General features: G+C 43.9%; 1 protein-coding gene across 9 annotated transcripts in view; it reads left to right on the plus strand.

Moving 5' to 3' along the window:
* The first annotated feature begins 1347 nt into the window (after positions 1–1347).
* Positions 1348–22795, plus strand: part of nolo (no long nerve cord) — a 485538-nt gene continuing 464090 nt past the window's right edge. For 8 of the 9 annotated variants that reach the window (XM_070101995.1, XM_070101994.1, XM_070101996.1 and 5 more), the window contains exon 1: positions 1349–1479. The gene's annotated coding sequence lies outside the window, so the exon portion shown is untranslated. Of the gene's footprint in view, positions 1480–22795 lie in introns of all 9 variants that reach the window. The other variant, XM_070101993.1, reaches the window with a different exon arrangement.

The following is a 22795-nucleotide window of genomic DNA, read 5'->3' on the forward strand; positions in this document are numbered from 1 at the left end:
AAGAGCCTTCACGGGCGTCAAGTCATCCCTCGCATGAAAGGGGAGACGAGAAGAGTGAAGGTAATTTCAATTATTGTTCTTTTTTTATCCATGGCAGTGTGTCTTGTTACTTTATACCATATTCACCGGTTCTTTCTTCACCTCCTGGTCTCTCTTGTGTTTGTATGCAGCTCTATGTGTAGGGCGTCAGGGGACGTCAGGAGGCGCTGCAGGATGTTAGTAGGCGTCAGTGAATGTCAGTAGGCGTCAGTGGATGTCAGCAGGCGTCGGAGGAAGTCAGTAGGTATTAGTAGAAGGCAGCTGGCGTTAGTGGATGTCAGTAGGCGTCTGGGGATGTCAGGAGGCGCTGCAGGATGTTAGTAGGCGTCAGTGGATGTAAGTAGGCGTCAGTGGATGTCAGTAGGCGTCGGAGGAAGTCAGTAGGTATTAGTAGAAGGCAGCTGGCGTCAGTGGATGTCAGTAGGCGTCTGGGGATGTCAGGAGGTGTTGCAGGATGTTAGTAGGCGTCAGTGAATGTCAGTAGACGTCAGTGGATGTCAGCAGGCGTCGGAGGAAGTCAGTAGGTATTAGTAGAAGGCAGCTGGCGTCAGTGGATGTCAGTATGCGTCTGGGGATGTCAGGAGGTGTTGCAGGATGTTAGTAGGCGTCAGTGAATGTCAGTAGACGTCAGTGGATGTCAGCAGGCGTCGGAGGAAGTCAGTAGGTATTAGTAGAAGGCAGCTGGCGTCAGTGGATGTCAGTAGGCGTCTGGGGATGTCAGGAGGTGTTGCAGGATGTTAGTAGGCGTCAGTGAATGTCAGTAGACGTCAGTGGATGTCAGCAGGCGTCGGAGGAAGTCAGTAGGTATTAGTAGAAGGCAGCTGGCGTCAGTGGATGTCAGTAGGCGTCTGGGGATGTCAGGAGGTGTTGCAGGATGTTAGTAGGCGTCAGTGAATGTCAGTAGGCGTCAGTGGATGTCAGTAGGCGTCAGGGGATGTCAGGAGGCGTTTCAGAATGCCAGTAGGCTGTACAGGAAGTCAGATGAGGTTAGTAGGCGTCAGGGGAAGTCAGTGAAGGTCAAGAGGCGGCAGAGGAAGTCAGTAGGCGTCAATGAAAATCAGGGGAAGTCAGCAGACGTTTCAGGAGGTCGGTAGGAGTCAGAGGAAGTCAGTAGGCATCAGTGGAGGTCAGTAGGCGTTGCAAGGGGAAAGGTTGCCCGGTACGCAGACAGACAGGCAAGCAGACAGACAGACAGACAGGCAGCCTCACCTAAGGCAACCCGGCTGGTGTTGTGGTGTCTGGCGACAGACTGGAGGAGCAGCAGCAGCAGCAGTGAGGGAGGGTCGACCGACCAAGCCACAACCACGCTCCTTCTCCTGCCGCTGCCGTCATAGGACCGACCTGCCGCCGCTGCTGCTGCTGCTGCTGCTGCTGTCGCTGCTGCTGCAGCAGCCACCACACACACTGCTGCCAGTAGTGGTACAGACACCAGCGTGGACGGTCAGTGTGTGTGTGCTCGCACCAGTGTGACTAACACACCCCCGTGTGTCTCCCTCCCATCCCACTCAAAAAACTCATCCTCACTTCCAATAACTAACATTCTCGGGGAATTACATTGTGGGTAGCTAACCCTCCAGGTTAGAAATCCTAATACGGACAAATTAAGTGATTCCACCTTATTTTGTGTTTTTTCTCAAGTTTATGGGGGTAGAATTTGTACAATTTCGTCCTGGCAAACAAGACTACTTATGTATTCTGGTAAGTTTATTTTATTCCTTACGCTATAATTCACACGCACTTGGCACTGCATGGTGCACATGGCTCAGCATAGTACTGTTTGTTTAACACCTGGTCAATATTGTACCTGTATTGCTTGGCCAACTCTCTCTTGAATTATGTAGTTGTCAGGATGTTAATCTTTGCTCTGTTCAACCCTCCAGGAAGGTTCCTTGACGCTTCTTGAGTGGCTCTTGTTCCAGGGTATTGGGTGTTCCTTAGGTGCAACCCTGGCTTCCTCTTCCTTAGTGCAACTCTGGCTTCCTCTTCCTTAGGTACAACCCTGCCTTCCTCTTCCTTAGGTACAACCCTGCCTTCCTCTTCTTTAGGTACAACCCTGCCTTCCTCTTCCTTAGGTGCAACCCTGCCTTCCTCTTCCTTAGGTGCAACCCTGCCTTCCTCTTCCTTAGGTGCAACCCTGTCTTCCTCTTCCTTAGTGCAACTCTGGCTTCCTCTTCCTTGGTGCAACCCTGCCTTCCTCTTCCTTAGGTACAACCCTGCCTTCCTCTTCCTTAGGTACAACCCTGCCTTCCTCTTCTTTAGGTACAACCCTGCCTTCCTCTTCCTTAGGTACAACCCTGCCTTCCTCTTCTTTAGGTACAACCCTGCCTTCCTCTTCCTTAGGTACAACCCTGCCTTCCTCTTCTTTAGGTACAACCCTGCCTTCCTCTTCCTTAGGTGCAACCCTGCCTTCCTCTTCCTTAGGTGCAACCCTGCCTTCCTCTTCCTTAGGTGCAACCCTGTCTTCCTCTTCCTTAGGTACAACCCTGCCTTTCCCTTCCTTAGGTGCAACACTGCCTTCCTCTTCCTTAGGTGCAACCCTGCCTTTCCCTTCCTTAGGTACAACCCTGTCTTCCTCTTCCTTAGGTACAACCCTGCCTTTCCCTTCCTTAGGTGCAACACTGCCTTCCTCTTCCTTAGGTGCAACCCTGCCTTTCCCTTCCTTAGGTACAACCCTGTCTTCCTCTTCCTTAGGTACAACCCTGCCTTTCCCTTCCTTAGGTACAACACTGCCTTCCTCTTCCTTAGGTGCAACCCTGCCTTTCCCTTCCTTAGGTGCAACCCTGCCTTCCTCTTCCAACGCCAACCCTGTCTTCCCCTGAATGTCTCCTAGACACCCTGACAGTGTGACCCCTACTGATTTAGGGCTTCCCATGCATTCAGTAGATGATAGATAGTTTAACTAATTAGTATTAGTATGATTTGCCTAGCAATAATGTATGATAATTTCATTTTTACGTATGATTAATGATCGCAATAAGCTTTGCATATATTAATATAATTTAATAATTAAAGGTGAATGCATTTGATTTCACGTGAGTTTAAATTATCGTCATTTGAAAATATTGTCAGTGATTCATTTGAAATTTTGAGTTATTGTTGGGGGATTTATTGTTCAGAAGCTGTAATAATAATAATAATCTTTATTTCTACAAGTACGTGATGCAACTTATACAGACCATAGTTGACATCAGTGACGTACTATACAGAGCATTTTGGGCAACTTAGGTTAATTTTGTCCCCCAGGATGTCACCCACACCAGTCGACTAACATCCTGGTACAGTAGCAGCCATGATCAAACTCGTTCAATGTACTAGCCAGTATGTGGTTGCATGGTCGAGTCTTAGTTCCTGGCCCCATCTCTCAACTTGCTGCTTGCCAGTGTCACTCTCCTAGCCTCGTTAGGCCCTGTCGTATCACTTCTTAAAACTGCAGTCTACCTCCACCACCTTTCATCAGGGTCATTCTACTTTCCGACCACTCTGAGACTGAACCACTCAAGGAGAACCACTCTGAGACTGAACCACTCAAGAAGAACCACTCTTAGACTGAACCACTCAAGGAGAACCACTCTGAGACTGAACCACTCAAGGAGAACCACTCTGAGACTGAACCACTCAAGAAGAACCACTCTTAGACTGAACCACTCAAGGAGAACCACTCTGAGACTGAACCCCTCAAGGAGAACCACTCTGAGAATGAACCACTCAAGGAGAACCACTCTGAGACTGAACCCCTCAAGGGAGGTTCTTTGACACTGGTGAGGGGCTCTTGATCTAGGAAATTGAATCTGTGTTCTAGTTCCTTGAATTAAGCCTGAATACCTTCCATCCCCCCCCTCAGACGTTGTATAATCCTACGGGTTTAGTGATCCCCCATGATTATAATCTAAGACAAGAAATACTTCCTGACACCCCTGTGACTCATCTGTGTTTGGAACTTCCAGAGGTGCTCCCGAGTACCTGTTTCCCGCCTCTCAAAGAGCCTATCCCAGTGTTGATATATGTATGCAGTGGGCAACAAGGGAGGGAGAAGTTTTCAATAAATTATTGTGAAGTCCTGGTCACAGACCGGGCCGCGGGGGCGTTGACCCCCGGAACTCTCCAGGTAAACTCCAGGAAGATGTACAGCAAAATATTTAACAACTTCGACTGATTCCTGTGATAGTAAGCTTAAGATAATAGATGGATAAGGTTTATTCAGCATGTAATTAATATAAGTGTATAGCGGAGATAATTAATAATTACTTAACCTGGTATAACACAATGAAACTAAGCACTTAAGATTTCTCTATATACATACACTGAGAGGTGTATAAATGTGTATGTCTCTGAGGGGATGTATACTGAGATTTTTCGCTATTAAGGTATTCTTGTCTGGTGGTGAGGTGGTTACAAACAGCCTTAATGACCTCTACTGTGGTCGAGTTAGTTGAGCCGCCAGAGCGATTAGTTGACTGAGTTCCAGCAGCTCATCCTGTGAACGGTAACTCAAAAAAACAGGATTACAGAGATCACAATGGATCTTTATCAGACACCAACAGGCATAGTTACATCACCAAAAAAATGTACTGCAGTCAATTTATATATTATAAATTCTTCGTATAGCTAATGAACACAGTACAGTATGAAGATACAATCTTAAAATATACATTTAAGTCTCTTTTTACCTGTAAAACATTAGTCATTACTGTGTTAGTCTCTTCAGTCACACTATGTCTTAACATCATGCAAAAAATACATTGCAATCAGTTTACCTGGAGTTTACCTGGAGAGAGTTCCGGGGGTCAACGCCGCCCCCGCGGCCCGGTCTGTGACCAGGCCTCCTGGTGGATCAGAGCCTGATCAACCAGGCTGTTGCTGCTGGCTGCACGCAAACCAACGTACGAGCCACAGCCCGGCTGAATGATCGAACGTTTACACACTTAAGATATAAATATTATGGTGTATGGACCTGGCTCATGTTTTAAACCACATTAACCAGCCAGGCAATGTGATTTGTTTCCATAATTATATAGGTACAGGTAGACATAAGTGCAATTATCATACATAGTAACATGGGCAAAAATGGTGAAATTCCAAGCGTTTTCGTGATGATGTGATAAATCAAGAAAGCGCCTGGAATTTCACAATTTTTTCACACTGGTTGTTTTACATGGTGTGATGTCACCTGTTTACTGTGATCTTATTTCATAGTAACATATATGTAAAGTACCTAGGATAACCTCCAAAAAAAGTCAGACAAAGTGACTGATTTTCCACTGGGCTCCTTTGTAATATTATCTAAAGCCTAACAGTTAGCTAGAGTAGAAATCGTAATGATTGTAACCTTAAAAATTAAAACAATTAAGTAACTCAAGGCTTCAATTAATCTTTTGCAGGGAACTTTAAGAAAACAATCACTTTTTTTTTTTTGCCCAATGTAATATACGAGGCCACAGACATCAGGGGAACTCGACACTCCAGCATGTGATAGTGTTGACTTCAAGGTATACACACCATAGCTGACATCAATGAAAGCTGCTGGTTATGCTGAGCATTTCGGGCAAATTAGGCCAGTTTTGTCCCAAGATGCGACCCACACCAGTCCACTAACACCCAGGTACCTATTTTACTGATGGGTGAACATGGACAACCGGTGTAAGGAAACACGGCCAATGTTTCTACCCTACCTACCTATCCTCTCTGGGAATCGAACCCAGACCCTCGCTGTGTGAAGCGAGAGCTTTAGCCACCAGGCCACGGGGCTGGTGAAGGGGCTCTTCAGCAAAAGAATTAAGAGTTACCCTTGCTTTTATATAAAGGTTGAGTGTCATCCGTTGCCCACCTTCTCCACCTCCTTCGGGTTTGTCGCTTCTGTGTGAATGTAACGATAATTTGAGTTGGTGTGCTTGAGTGCTCTCGTGTGTGTGTGTCTAGATCATTGTGATAGTCCAGCTGCTCTCTCAATTTCACACACACTTTCTCACTCTCTCACTTTCAGTCTCTCTCTTTGTCTCTCTCTCTCTCTCTCTCTCTCTCTCTCTCTCTCTCTCTCTCTCTCTCTCTCTCTCTCTCTCTCTCTCTCTCTCAGTTTTTTCACTTGGAAGATCCTAGTTTAATTATGATTACATTTTAGTCCATGACTGTTCTCGTGTTTTAGGAGCATCTCAGTTTTGTTTGTTTGGGGAGGTTGTGTTGTTTGACAGGTGTAGTGTAGCTAGTGTAGTGTAGCTAGTGTAGTGTAGCTAGCGTAGTGTAGCTAGCGTAGTGTAGCTAGCGTAGTGTAGCTAGCGTAGTGTAGCTAGCGTAGTGTAGCTAGTGTAGTGTAGCTAGTGTAGTGTAGCTAGCGTAGTGTAGCTAGCGTAGTGTAGCTAGTGTAGTGTAGCTAGCGTAGTGTAGCTAGCGTAGTGTAGCCAGCGTAGTGTAGCTAGCGTAGTGTAGATAGTGTAGTGTAGCTAGCGTAGTGTAGCTAGCGTAGTGTAGCTAGCGTAGTGTAACTAGCGTAGTGTAGCTAGCGTTGCGTAGCTAGTGTAGTGTAGCTAGCGTAGTGTAGCTAGCGTAGTGTAGCTAGCGTAGTGTAGCTAGCGTAGTGTAGCTAGCGTAGTGTAGCTAGCGTAGTGTAGCTAGTGTAGTGTAGCTAGCGTAGTATAGCTAGTGTATTGTAGCTAGCGTAGTGTAGCTAGCGTAGTGTAGCTAGTGTAGTGTAGCTAGCGTAGTGTAGCTAGCGTAGTGTAACTAGCGTAGTGTAGCTAGCGTTGCGTAGCTAGTGTAGTGTAGCTAGCGTAGTGTAGCTAGCGTAGTGTAGCTAGTGTAGTGTAGCTAGCGTAGTGTAGCTAGTGTAGCTAGCGTAGTGTAGCTAGCGTAGTGTAGCTAGCTGTGCGTGTGGGAGCTAGCGTAGTGTAGCTAGCGTAGTGTAGCTAGCGTAGTGTAGCTAGTGTAGTGTAGCTAGTGTAGTGTAGCTAGCGTAGTGTAGCTAGCGTAGTGTAGCTAGCGTAGTGTAGCTAGTGTAGTGTAGCTAGCGTAGTGTAGCTAGCGTAGTGTAGCTAGCGTAGTGTAGCTAGTGTAGTGTAGCTAGTGTAGTGTAGCTAGTGTAGTGTAGCTAGCGTAGTGTAGCTAGTGTAGTGTAGCTAGCGTAGTGTAGCTAGTGTAGTGTAGCTAGCGTAGTGTAGCTAGCGCAGTGTAGCTAGGGTAGTGTAGCTAGCGTAGTGTAGCTAGCGTAGTGTAGCTAGTCTAGTGTAGCTAGCCTAGTGTAGCTAGCCTAGTGTAGCTAGCCTAGTGTAGCTAGCGTAGTGTAGCTAGCGTAGTGTAGCTAGCGTAGTGTATGTAGGGGGACTGGACGATACTTGTTTGTGGAGTGTTTGTGTGTATGTTTGTGTAGTGTGGCTGTGTATAACGTTTATCAGTGTTATACGTAGCTAGTGTTTGATGTATTACTGGTCCCAGGAGTCATCGCCCCCGTGACACGGTCTCAGACTAGGCCTCCTAAATAGAAACTATTACAAGAATAAAATGATTTAATCTGCCAGGAAAGTAGAGCCGTGTATACAAAGTGTTAGCAGAAGTTAACTACCGCCATCTTCTTTATATGACTCACGAAATCGTAATGACACGATTGCAAACAAACCATACCCTGGCTGGGATAGAACCCGCGGTCAGAGTATCTCAAAACTCCAGACCGTCGCGTTAGCCACTAGACCAGCTAGCCACAATAAGATTCAGCCAACTAGGCATATTTCTACACCATAGGAAGGTTAGCATAGGCCACCACTGTGACCACAAATGCAAGTTTTTACAGACGAATCTCCAGCTAGCGTGGCCGTGACGAACTCTAGCTCAAGTCCCCTCAAAGCCGTGGCTAGCTGGTCCAGTGGCTAACGCCACGGTCTGGAGTTTTGAGACTCTCTGATCGCGGGTTCTATCCCCGCCCGTGGTATGGTTCATCTTTTTTATAAGAAAGATGAAGAATTAAGTAGGAATCCTGCCAGAGTGCAAAACATTTAAGAGGTTTCCATTACAGTGTCATTAGGTAGGATGGTAGGTAGCACTACCCTGACTACTTGCTGGCTACTATACTATCATTGTAATGGTCGATCCATGACTTCTACCACAGGAAGGGACACTGCAGCAAGCCTACTGGCCCATGCTAGGTGTGTCAACTTTTATAACACTGACTTAAGAGAATGCTAGTTTTCCAGGCCCAGTCATACCTTATCCTGAAACCGTGTAATACGTTGACCTCCACAATCTCATCATTTATTATGTTTCAACGAAGCAACATATTCATGTACGGAAAACCAATTTTTTTTTAAGTATATGCTTAAAAATTGGGTGAAATTTATTGTATTTTGAAAATTTCCTGGTAGCGCACTCAGCTCACAAATTGAGGTCCGTGGTTCGATCCCCGGTACGGGTGGAAACACTGGGGCGTGTTTCCTTAAGACACCTCATGTCCCTGTTCACCCAACAGTAAATAGGTACCTGGGTGTTAGTCGACTGGTGTGGGTCGCATCCTGGGGAGAAAACTTAATTTGCCCGAAATGCTCTGCATAACAAGAGTCTCTCTATATAGAATGTCATTGATGTCAGCTATGGCCTGTATAAGTTGTATTATGTACTTGTAGAAATAGAGATTATTTGTGGATAGCCGGCTGTATGGCCAGGCACCCCCACTAGAGGCCAGTGCAAGAGCCTGGCCGCGCCCCCTGCCATGGGGCCGGCATCCATGACAGGCGACTTTTCCTGACTCGTAAAGCAACATTTCTTATCACTTCAAGATCCCTTGCGGCCGAGGAAGCCTACCTTCTCTCGCTCTACGTCCGTCCCATGACCTGCCTCTATCCCTTCTATGAATTGGCTCTCCGTCAGTCCTATGACCTGCCTCGCCCACTGTTCCAAGATCACTTTGGCTGCTTTTTCGGTCACAAGATGTAGCCGGCTCCTGCGCTTAAGGCAGAGTTGGCACTGCTCCCATCCCAGCACTGGGCTGGCTTCTTTCCCGTGCCGGCACCCAGCTGGATAATTCACCCTTCCAAGACCCGGCAATCCTTCAGTCCCAATTTTGTTCTTGGTGCCACCGTCAGCGCCCTCCTCAGGAAACTTTATTCTTTATGTCTTGAAGGATGGGAGGGAGAGGGATAGGAGGGGAGGGATGGGAGGGTTTGTGGCAGGGATAGAATTTTTTAATAAAATTTGGGTACATCAGTGTGCTGCTACACTAGTCTATATGATAGTTACATTGTGAAAACACCAGCAGTGTGTTGCTACACTATTCTGTATGATAGTTACATTGTGGGAACACCAGCAGTGTGTTGCTACACTATTCTGTATGATAGTTACATTGTGGAAACACTAGCAATGTGTTACTACACTATTCTGTATGATAGTTACATTGTGGGAACACTAGCAATGTGTTACTACACTATTCTGTATGATAGTTACATTGTGGGAACACTAGCAATGTGTTACTACACTATTCTGTATGATAGTTACATTGTGGGAACACCAGCAGTGTGTTGCTACACTATTCTATATGATAGTTACATTGTGGGAACACTAGCAATGTGTTACTACACTATTCTGTATGATAGTTACATTGTGGGAACACTAGCAATGTGTTACTACACTATTCTGTATGATAGTTACATTGTGGGAACAAAGAATAAGTTTATTAGTGATGCTCCATCATGCTGGCAGACTTCAGTAGGGTGATGAGAATATCGTCCAACATTCCACTATGGCTCAGTAACTACGACAGCTTCAAAGGTTACCTTACAACCGAGCTGGAGCTACTATTACCTGGGAATTACCATCTCTCAGGATGGCCTATCCCACACACGAGGGGAAATTAAATTTATGATAGGTGAGAAGAGGGGCTAGGAAGAAAATACTGTTGCACAGGTCTGAGACCAGGCTCTGGGGAAGATAATCCCCAAAACCTCTAACAGATAACAGATAAGAGATATGGGGATGTAATTGTGGCAGGGATGGAGGCGGCTATTGTGTGTGTGCTCACCTATTTGTGGTTGCAGGGGTCGATTTATAGCTCCTGGCACAACCTCTATGCTAGTCGCTACTAGGTCCACTCTTTCCCTGCTCCGAGAGTGTGTTTGTGTTGTCAGGTGGTGCTGTGGGAGGGATGTACTCGTCAGCAGAATGTCTCCTGACGACAGGCTTTGTCAGCTGATGATGCCACTCACTGACCAGTGTTAGGTATTGACCACTGCTATACCAGTACTAGGTATTTACCACTGGTATACTAGTACAAGGTATTAACCACTGTTATACTAGTACTAGGCATTAACCACTGGTATACCAGTAGTAGGTATTAACCACTGGTATACCAGTACTAGGCATTAACCACTGGTATACCAGTACTAGGCATTAACCACTGGTATACCAGTACTAGGTATTAACCACTGGTATACCAGTACTAGGCATTAACCACTGGTATACCAGTACTAGGCATTAACCACTGGTATACCAGTACTAGGCATTAACCACTGGTATACCAATACTAGGTATTAACCACTGGTATACCAGTACTAGTGTTACTAGGTACTTGGATAATGGTTCTGCGGCCTAGTCTCAAACGAGGCCTCCTAAAATTTGTATATATTGTAGCCTAAATAATATTAGTAAATATATGAAAGTTAAGGCAGGTGTATAGTATATTGTATTGCTACAATTGTATAACTACAACACATTGTATAGTTACAATATATTGTATTAACTGCCCAAGTGGTTGAAATATGCATCAAGTTACCAAGGCGTTGAAAATTTATTGGTAAATTCGCTGAGTCATTGAAAAATATTGTTAACTTTGTGAAAATCCCGTGAGATACAATGTAACTTGAGGGAACTTAAGAGGTCTAAAAAATGGTGGTGGTGGTGAACTTGACGGAGGTGCATTCAGGCACCTCTCAAGACTCCCTGTCAACTTAGGCAAACACCTTGCGGTCAAGCTGACACAAACAGTGGAGGTAGCTTTTAATGTTTGCTCTCTCTCTCTCTCTAAGGTAAGGATTCCTAACTTTACAAGCTAAGAGGTGTTACATCAGCTCTCTCTCTCTCTCTCTCTCTCTCTCTCTCTCTCTCTCTCTCTCTCTCTCTCTCTCTCTCTCTCTCTCTCTCTCTCTCTCTCTCTCTCTCTGTCTCTCTCTCTCTGTCTCTCTCTGTCTCTCTCTCTCTCTCTCTCTCTCTCTCTCTCTCTATCTATCTATCTATCTATCTATCTATCTATCTATCTGTCTATCTGTTTATCTATTTATCTATCTATCTATCTATCTCTCTAAGGTAAGGATTACTAACTTTATTTAGAAGCTAAGAGGTGTTTACCTGGAGAGAGTTCCGGGGGTCAACGCCCCCGCAGCCCGGTCTGTGACCAGGCCTCCTGGTGGATCAGAGCCTGATCAACCAGGCTGTTGCTGCTGGCTGCACGCAAACCAACGTACGAGCCACAGCCCGGCTGATCAGGAACTGACTTTAGGTGCTTGTCCAGTGCCAGCTTGAAGACTACCAGGGGTCTGTTGGTAATCCCCCATATGTGTGCTGGGAGGCAGTTGAACAGTCTCGGGCCCCTGACACTTATTGTATGGTCTCTTAACGTGCTAGTGACACCCCTGCTTTTCATTGGGGGGATGGTGCATCGTCTGGTAAGTCTTTTGCTTTCGTAGTGAGTGATTTTCGTGTGCAAGTTCGGTACTAGTCCCTCTAGGATTTTCCAGGTGTATATAATCATGTATCTCTCCCAATTCCAACTACTCCGTTATGGAAAACTGGAGGAGATAATAACTAGAACAGAGTATACTACTGACTCTGGCCATACAATAGAGCGGAAAAATAATGTAAGGGACCTGGGAGTAGTAATGTCTGAGGATCTCACTTTCAAGGATCACAACAGTGCCACGATCGCACGTGCAAAGAAAATGATAGGATGGATAATGAGAACTTTCAAAACGAGAGATGCCAAGCCCATGATGATCCTTTTCAAATCACTTGTTCTCTCTAGGCTGGAATACTGCTGTACATTAACATCTCCATACAAAGCAGGTGAAATCGCAGATCTAGAGAGGTACAGAGATCCTTTACCGCACGTATAAGTTCTGTCAAGCACCTTAACTACTGGGAACGCTTGAAAGCACTTGACTTGTACTGTTGGAACGCAGGAGGGAGAGATATATCATAATCTACACTTGGAAAATCTTGGAAGGAATGGTCCCAAATCTTCACACAGAAATCACTCCCTACGAAAGTAAAAGACTGGGCAGGCGATGCAAAATGCCGCCAATAAAAAGTAGGGGCGCCATTGGTACACTAAGAGAAAACACCATAAGTGTCCGGGGCCCAAAACTGTTCAACAGCCTCCCATCAAGCATTAGGGGAATTGCCAATAAACCCCTGGCTGCCTTCAAGAGAGAGCTGGACAGATACCTAAAGTCAGTGCCGGATCAGCCGGGCTGTGGCTCGTACGTCGGACTGCGTGCGGCCAGCAGTAACAGCCTAGTTGATCAGGCCCTGATCCATCGGGAGGCCTGGTCGTGGACCGGGCCGCGGGGGCGTTGATCCCCGGAATAACCTCCAGGTAACCTCCTGCGTTCCAGGGAATACAGGTTCAGGAACCTCAAGCGCTCCCAATAATTGAGGTGTTTTATCTCCGTTATGCGCGCCGTGAAAGTTCTCTGTACATTTTCTAGGTCGGCAATTTCACCTGCCTTGAAAGGTGCTGTTAGTGTGCAGCAATATTCCAGCCTAGATAGAACAAATGACCTGAAGAGTGTCATCATGGGCTTGGCCTCCCTAGTTTTGAAGGTTCTCATTATCCATCCTGTCATTTTTCTAGCAGATGCGATTGATACAATGTTATGGTCCTTGAAGGTGAGATCCTCCGACATGATCACTCCCAGGTCTTTGACGTTGGTGTTTCGCTCTATTTTGTGGCCAGAATTTGTTTTGTACTCTGATGAAGATTTAATTTCCTATGTTTACCATATCTGAGTAATTGAAATTTCTCATCGTTGAACTTCATATTGTTTTCTGCAGCCCACTGAAAGATTTGGTTGATGTCCGCCTGGAGCCTTGCAGTGTCTGCAATGGAAGACACTGTCATGCAGATTCGGGTGTCATCTGCAAAGGAAGACACGGTGCTGTGGCTGACATCCTTGTCTATGTCTCTCTCTCACTCTCTCTCTCTCTCTCTCTCTCTCTCTCTCTCTCTCTCTCTCTCTCTCTCTCTCTCTCTCTCTCTCTCTCTCTCTCTCTCAATTGGATCAACGAAATCCTTCCCCTCACTTTTCCTCAAGTTTGATCTGAGGAAGGGGAGGGTGAAGGAGGGCTCCATTTCCTTGAATCAAGAACCCTTGACCAACAACATGGTTTGGCTCCGAGTCCTCCGTATCCGGACATTGTCTGCTTAATTAACCGAACAACCGGATAACGCGGACCCAAAAAATGAAGATAATTGATAATTCTTGTAATCCTAGTAATATAATTGATGATGATTATTGTATAATTGAGTAATAATGACAATTATTACAAAATAATAGGCTGTAATAATTATTATAAAACCGATAATAAAATAATAATGAAAGAAAAACATTATTAATAATAATAATTATTATTATAATGTTTAAAAATATTAAATTATCTAGTTATTTTTTATTCCACGTTCTTCTTTTTATCAATTATTTTTTTGCAATATTTACATTAATTATAATCAATCAACATCACTGTGAGAGAAATTAGTTTTTTTCCGTACAGTTTATCTCTGTAGTTACCTTCTGTGTAGGGTGGAGTATACCTGTAGGGTATTCCGGGGGTCACCGCCCCCGCTGCCCGGCCCATGACCAGGCTTCGTGGTGGATCAGGGCCTGATCAACCAGGTTGTTACTGCTGGCTGCATGTAGTCCAACGTAGGAACCGCAGCCCGGTTGGTCAGGTACTGATTTGAGGTGCCTGTCCAGCCCCCTCTTGAAGACAGCCAGGGGTCTATTGGTAATCCCCCCTTATGTGGGCTGGGAGGTAGTTGAACAGTCTTGGGGTTAGCCAGTGGAAGGCCTCGGTCAGATAACCAAAAGCTCCAGCTGCGGGTCATGTAACTAAGACCCGCCTCAGGAAGTACTTGTCCTGTTGCCTGCAAATATTACCTAACCCAGGGAGGTGCTTTGATGATGATCTGGTGCTCTTGATCCGAGGAACTGCAGCTGTTCTTACCTTTACTGCTTATATAAGTTCAAACACCTTAGTTACTGGGAATGACTGAAATTCCTCGACCTATACTCCTTGGTATGTAGGCGAGAAAGATACATCATAATTTGCTCCTGGAAAACTATAAGAGGGACTGATCCCAAATCTGACACAGGAATCACTCCCTACGAAAGCAAGAGGCTCGGAAGACTGAGAAATACTTTCAGTGAAAAATAAGGGTGTTATGATAGGGCATTAAGTGTAAGGGGCCCAAGACTGTTCAACGGCCTCCCATCATTACATAAGGGGAATTACCAACAGACCCCTGACTGTGTCAGAGAGTACACTAGTGTCAGTGGTGGTGCTAGAGAGTGGTGCCACTGGTGGTGCTAGAGTGGTGTCACTGGTGGTGCTAGAGTGGTGTCACTGGTGGTGTCACTGGTGGTGCTAGAGTGGTGTCACTGGTGGTGCTAGAGTGGTGTCACTGGTGGTGCTAGAGAGTCGTGCCACTTGTGGTGCTAGAGTGGTGTCACTGGTGGTGCTAGAGTGGTGTCACTGGTGGTGCTAGAGTGGTGTCACTGGTGGTGCTAGAGTGGTGTCATTAATGGTGCTAGAGAGTGATGCCTCTGGTGGTGCTAGAGTGGTGTCACTGGTGGTGCCAGAGAGTGGTGTCACTGGTGGTGCTAGAAAGTGGTGCCACTGTCAGCATAGTTGCTGATGGTGCTAGAGTGGTGTCACTGGTGGTGCTAGAGTGGTGTCATTGGTGGTGCTAGAGTGGTGTCACTGGTGGTGCTAGAGTGTTGTCACTGTGCTAGAGTGGTGTCATTGATGGTGCTAGAGAGTGGTGCCACTGTCAGCATAGTTGCTGATGGTGCTAGAGTTGTGTCACTGGTGGTGCTAGAGTGGTGTCACTGTCAGCATAGTTGCTGATGGTGCTAGAGTTGTGTCACTGGTGGTGCTAGAGTGGTGTCACTGGTGGTGGTAGAGTGGTGTCACTGGTGGTGCTAGAGTGGTGTCACTGGTGGTGCTAGAGTGGTGTCACTGGTGGTGGTAGAGTGGTGTCACTGGTGGTGCTAGAGTTGTGTCACTGGTGGTGCTAGAGTGGTGTCACTGGTGGTGGTAGAGTGGTGTCACTGGTGGTGCCAGAGAGTGGTGTCACTGGTGGTGCTAGAAAGTGGTGCCACTGTCAGCATAGTTGCTGATGGTGCTAGAGTGGTGTCACTGGTGGTGCTAGAGTGGTGTCATTGATGGTGCTAGAGAGTGGTGTCACTGGTGGTGCTAGAGTAGTGTCATTGGTGGTGCTAGAGAGTGGTGCCATTGGTGGTGCTAGAGTGGTGTCACTGGTGGTGCTAGAGTGTTGTCACTGCGCTAGAGTGGTGTCATTGATGGTGCTAGAGAGTGGTGCCACTGGTGGTGCTAGAGTAGTGTCATTGGTGGTGCTAGAGAGTGGTGTCATTGGTGGTGCTAGGGAGTGGTGCCACTGGTGGTGCTAGAGTAGTGTCATTGGTGGTGCTAGGACTGGTTACCATGCAGTGGCAGTGACCTTTTGGGCAGTGAGTGGGCACGCACAGTGCCAGAGACAGACGACTCTCCATTTTGTGTCCTAGGAGGGCCGGGGGGGGGGAAGGCAACACGTCAGAACATGTTAGTACTTGTCAGAACCTGTCAAAACATATCAGTACTGTCAGCAGCTGTCAGATTATGTCAGTACTGTCAGCACACACACAAATCAGGCCAAGTATCTAACGACAAATGCCTTGACGACTCTTAACTCCCTCTCTCCCCTCTCCCTCTCTCCCTCTCCCTCTCCCCCTCTCCCTCATGATAAATTATAGCACCAAAATATTTAAGGCCTCAGAATTTCGATATTAAAAATGCAGTTTTTCAAGGCTTAATAAATATATATAGGACTCAGTGAATTTAGTGAAGATTCTTCCCAACTTTCCTGTAAATTTAAAATCGGGAAATGTCCTAAACCCCGCTTAGAAGATCCCGGAGATCAGCTCTGAAAATGCAGGGAATTATAAAGATATGGAATATCGGGAATTATAGACTTCTAAATACCGGGAATCGGAGCGTTAAAATACCAGATATCAGAGCTTTAAAATACCGGGAATCACAGCTTTAAAATACCGGGAATCACAGCTATAAAATACCGGGAATCACAGCTTTAAAATACCGGGAATCGCAGCTTTAAAAAACGGGAATCAGTTTTAAAATACCGGGAAAAACAGCTTTAAAATACCGGGAATCACAGCTTTAAAATACCGGGAATCACAGCTTTAAAATGACGGGAATCAGTTTTAAAATACCGGGAATCACAGCTTTAAAATACCGGGAATCAAAGCTTTAAAATACTGGGAATCACAGCTTTAAAATAACGGGAATCAGTTTTAAAATACCGGGAATCACAGCTTTAAAATACCGGGAATCACAGCTTTAAAATACCGGGAATCGAAGCTTTAAAATAACGGGAATCACAGCTTTAAAATACCGGGAATCGCAGCTTTAAAATAACGGGAATCACAGCTTTAAAATACCGGGAATCGCAGCTTTAAAATAACGGGAATCACAGCTTTAAAATACCGGGAATCGCAGCTTTAAAAGAACGGGAATAACTGCTTTAAAATACTGGGAATCACAGCTTTAAAATAACGGGAATAAGTTTTAAAATACCGGGAATCACAGCTTTAAAATACTGGGAATCACAGCTTTAAAATAACGGGAATCAGTTTTAAAATACCGGGAATCACAGCTTTCAAATACCGGGAATCACAGCTTTAAAATACTGGGAATCACAGCTTTAAAATACCGGGAATCACAGCTTGAAAATACCGGGAATCACAGCTTGAAAATACCGGGAATCACAGCTTTAAAATACCGGGAATCACAGCTTTAAAATACCGGGAATCACAGCTTTAAAATACCGGGAATCACAGCTTGAAAATACCGGGAATCACAGCTTTAAAATACCGGGAATCACTGCTTTAAAATACCGGGAATCACAGCTTTAAACTACCGGGAATCACAGCTTTAAAATACCGGGAATCACAGATTTAAAATACCGGGAATCACAGCTTTAAAATACCAGGAATCACAGCTTTAAAATACCGGAAATCACAGCTTTAAAATACCGAGAATCACAGCTTTAAAATACTGGGGATCACAGCTTTAAAATACCGGGAATCACAGCTTTAAAATACTGGGAATCACAGCTTTAAAATACCGGGAATCACAGCTTTCAAATACTGGGAATCACAGCTTTAAAATACCGGGAATCACAGCTTTAAAATACCGGGAATCACAGCTTTAAAATACCGGGAATCACAGCTTTAAAATACCGGGAATCACAGCTTTAAAATACTGGGAATCACAGCTTTAAAATACTGGGAATCACAGCTTTAAAATAACGGGAATCAGTTTTAAAATACCGGGAATCACTGCTTTAAAATACCGGGAATCACAGCTTTAAAATACTGGGAATCACAGCTTTAAAATACTGGGAATCACAGCTTTAAAATACCGGGAATCACTGCTTTAAAATACCGGGAATCACTGCTTTAAAATACTGGGAATCACAGCTTTAAAATACCGGGAATCACTGCTTTAAAATACCGGGAATCACAGCTTTAAAATACCGGGAATCACTGCTTTAAAATACCGGGAATCACTGCTTTAAAATACCGGGAATCACAGCTTTAAAATACTGGGAATCACAGCTTTAAAATACTGGGAATCACAGCTTTAAAATACCGGGAATCACTGCTTTAAAATACCGGGAATCACTGCTTTAAAATACCGGGAATCACAGCTTTAAAATACTGGGAATCTCAGCTTTAAAATGCCGGGAATCACTGCTTTAAAATACCGGGAATCACAGCTTTAAAATACCGGGAATCACAGCTTTAAAATACCGGGAATCACAGCTTGAAAATACCGGGAATCACAGCTTTAAAATACCGGGAATCACAGCTTTAAAGTACCGGGAATCACAGCTTTAAAATACCGGGAATCACAGCTTTAAAATACCGGGAATCACTGCTTTAAAATACCGGGAATCACAGCTTTAAAATACCGGGAATCACAGCTTTAAAATACTGGGAATCACTGCTTTAAAATACCGGGAATCACAGCTTTAAAATACTGGGAATCACTGCTTTAAAATACTGGGAATCACAGCTTTAAAATACCGGGAATCATTTCTTTAAAATACCGGGAATCACAGCTTTAAAATACCGGGAATCACAACTTTAAAATACCGGGAATCACAGCTTTAAAATACCGGGAATCACTGCTTTAAAATACCGGGAATCACAGCTTTAAAATACCAGGAATCACAGCTTTAAAATACTGGGAATCACAGCTTTAAAATACCGGGAATCACAGCTTTAAAATACCGGGAATCACAGCTTTAAAATACCGGGAATCACAGCTTTAAAATACCGGGAATCACAGCTTTAAAATACCGGGAATCACAGCTTTAAAATACCGGGAATCACAGCTTTAAAATACCGGGAATCACAGCTCTAAACTACCGGGAATCACAGCTTTAAAATACCGGGAATCACTGCTTTAAAATACCGGTAATCACAGCTCTAAACTACCGGGAATCACTGCTTTAAAATACCGGGAATCACAGCTTGAAAATACCGGGAATCACAGCTTTAAAATACCGGGAATCACAGCTTTAAAATACCTGGAATCACAGCTTTAAAATACCGGAAATCACTGCTTTAAAATACCGGGAATCACAGCTTTAAAATACCGGGAATCACAGCTTTAAAATACCGGGAATCACAGATTTAAAATACCGGGAATCACAGCTTTAAAATACCAGGAATCACAGCTTTAAAATACCGGAAATCACAGCTTTAAAATACCGAGAATCACAGCTTTAAAATACTGGGGATCACAGCTTTAAAATACCGGGAATCACAGCTTTAAAATACTGGGAATCACAGCTTTAAAATACCGGGAATCACAGCTTTCAAATACTGGGAATCACAGCTTTAAAATACCGGGAATCACAGCTTTAAAATACCGGGAATCACAGCTTTAAAATACCGGGAATCACAGCTTTAAAATACCGGGAATCACAGCTTTAAAATACCGGGAATCACAGCTTTAAAATACTGGGAATCACAGCTTTAAAATACTGGGAATCACAGCTTTAAAATAACGGGAATCAGTTTTAAAATACCGGGAATCACAGCTTTAAAATACTGGGAATCACAGCTTTAAAATACTGGGAATCACAGCTTTAAAATACTGGGAATCACAGCTTTAAAATACCGGGAATCACAGCTTTAAAATACCGGGAATCACAGCTTTAAAATACTGGGAATTACAGCTTTAAAATACCGGGAATCACTGCTTTAAAATACCGGGAATCACAGCTTTAAAATACCGGGAATCACAGCTTTAAAATACCGGGAATCACTGCTTTAAAATACCGGGAATCACAGCTTTAAAATACCGGGAATCACAGCTTTAAAATACTGGGAATCACAGCTTTAAAATACCGGGAATCACTGCTTTAAAATACCGGGAATAGCAGCTTTAAAATACCGGGAATCACAGCTTTAAAATACTGGGAATCTCAGCTTTAAAATGCCGGGAATCACTGCTTTAAAATACCGGGAATCACAGCTTTAAAATACCGGGAATCACAGCTTTAAAATACCGGGAATCACAGCTTGAAAATACCGGGAATCACAGCTTTAAAATACCGGGAATCACAGCTTTAAAGTACCGGGAATCACAGCTTTAAAATACCGGGAATCACAGCTTTAAAATACCGGGAGTCACTGCTTTAAAATACCGGGAATCACAGCTTTAAAATACCGGGAATCACAGCTTTAAAATACCGGGAATCACAGCTTTAAAATACTGGGAATCACTGCTTTAAAATACCGGGAATCACAGCTTTAAAATACTGGGAATCACAGCTTTAAAATACTGGGAATCACAGCTTTAAAATACCGGGAATCACAGCTTTAAAATACCGGGAATCACAGCTTTAAAATACCGGGAATCACAGCTTTAAAATACCGGGAATCACAGCTTTAAAATACCGGGAATCACAGCTTTAAAATACCGGGAATCACAGCTTTAAAATACCAGGAATCACAGCTTTAAAATACTGGGAATCACAGCTTTAAAATACCGGGAATCACAGCTTTAAAATACCGGGAATCACAGCTTTAAAATACCGGGAATCACAGCTTTAAAATACCGGGAATCACAGCTTTAAAATACCGGGAATCACAGCTTTAAAATACCGGGAATCACAGCTCTAAACTACCGGGAATCACAGCTTTAAAATACCGGGAATCACTGCTTTAAAATACCGGTAATCACAGCTCTAAACTACCGGGAATCACTGCTTTAAAATACCGGGAATCACAGCTTGAAAATACCGGGAATCACAGCTTTAAAATACCGTGAATCACAGCTTTAAAATACCTGGAATCACAGCTTTAAAATACCGGAAATCACTGCTTTAAAATACCGGGAATCACAGCTTTAAAATACCGGGAATCACAGCTTTAAAATACCGGGAATCACAGCTTTAAAATACCGGGAATCACAGCTTTAAATTTCCGGGAATCACAGCTTTAAAATACCGGGAATCACAGCTTTAAAATACCGGGAATCACAGCTTTAAAATACCGGGAATCGCAGCTTTAAACTACTGGGAATCACAACTTTAAAATACGGGAATCACAGCTTTAAAATACCGGGAATTACAGCTTTAAAATACCGGGAATCGCAGCTTTAAACTACCGGGAATCACAGCTTTAAAATACCCTGAATCACAGCTTTAAAATACCGGGAATCACAGCTTTAAAATACCGGGAATCTCAGCTTTAAACTACCGGGAATCACAGCTTTAAAATACCGGGAATCACAGCTTTAAAATACCGGGAATCACAGCTTTAAAATACCGGGAATTACAGCTTTAAAATACCGGGAATCGCAGCTTTAAACTACCGGGAATCACAGCTTTAAAATACCGGGAATCACTGCTTTAAAATACCGGGAATCACAGCTCTAAACTACCGGGAATCACTGCTTTAAAATACCGGGAATCACAGCTTGAAAATACCGGGAATCACAGCTTTAAAATACCGGGAATCACAGCTTTAAAATACCTGGAATCACAGCTTTAAAATACCGGAAATCACTGCTTTAAAATACCGGGAATCACAGCTTTAAAATACCGGGAATCACAGCTTTAAAATACCGGGAATCACAGCTTTAAAATACCGGGAATCACAGCTTTAAAGTACCGGGAATCACAGCTTTAAAATACCGGGAATCACAGCTTTAAAATACCGGGAATCACAGCTTTAAAATACCGGGAATCGCAGCTTTAAACTACCGGGAATCACAGCTTTAAACTACCGGGAATCACAGCTTTAAAATACCGGGAATCACAGCTTTAAAATACCGGGAATCACAGCTTTAAAATACCTGGAATTACAGCTTTAAAATACCGGGAATCGCAGCTTTAAACTACCGGGAATCACAGGTTTAAAATACCGGGAATCACAGCTTTAAAATACCGGGAATCACAGCTTTAATATACCGGGAATCACAGCTTTAAAATACCGGGAATCGCAGCTTTAAAATACTGGGAATCACTGCTTTAAAATACCGGGAATCACAGCTTTAAAATACCGAGAATCGCAGCTTTAATATACTGGGAATCACTGCTTTAAAATACCGGGAATCACAGCTTTAAAATACCGGGAATCACAGCTTTAAAATACCGGGAATCACAGCTTTAAAATACCGGGAATCACAGCTTTAAAATACTGGGAATCACTGCTTTAAAATACCGGGAATCACAGCTTTAAAATACTGGGAATCACAGCTTTAAAATACTGGGAATCACAACTTTAAAATACCGGGAATCACAGCTTTAAAATACCGGGAATCACAGCTTTAAAATACCGGGAATCACAGCTATAAAATACCGGGAATCACAGCTTTAAAATACCGGGAATCGCAGCTTTAAAATAACGGGAATCAGTTTTAAAATACCGGGAAACACAGCTTTAAAATACCGGGAATCACAGCTTTAAAATACCGGGAATCACAGCTTTAAAATGACGGGAATCAGTTTTAAAATACCGGGAATCACAGCTTTAAAATACCGGGAATCAAAGCTTTAAAATACTGGGAATCACAGCTTTAAAATAACGGGAATCAGTTTTAAAATACCGGGAATCACAGCTTTAAAATACCGGGAATCACAGCTTTAAAATACCGGGAATCGAAGCTTTAAAATAACGGGAATCACAGCTTTAAAATACCGGGAATCGCAGCTTTAAAATAACGGGAATCACAGCTTTAAAATACCGGGAATCGCAGCTTTAAAATAACGGGAATCACAGCTTTAAAATACCGGGAATCGCAGCTTTAAAAGAACGGGAATAACTGCTTTAAAATACTGGGAATCACAGCTTTAAAATAACGGGAATCAGTTTTAAAATACCGGGAATCACAGCTTTAAAATACTGGGAATCACAGCTTTAAAATAACGGGAATCAGTTTTAAAATACCGGGAATCACAGCTTTAAAATACCGG

Source organism: Cherax quadricarinatus, chromosome 79, assembly GCF_038502225.1.
Source record: "Cherax quadricarinatus isolate ZL_2023a chromosome 79, ASM3850222v1, whole genome shotgun sequence".
NCBI lineage: Eukaryota > Metazoa > Arthropoda > Malacostraca > Decapoda > Parastacidae > Cherax > Cherax quadricarinatus.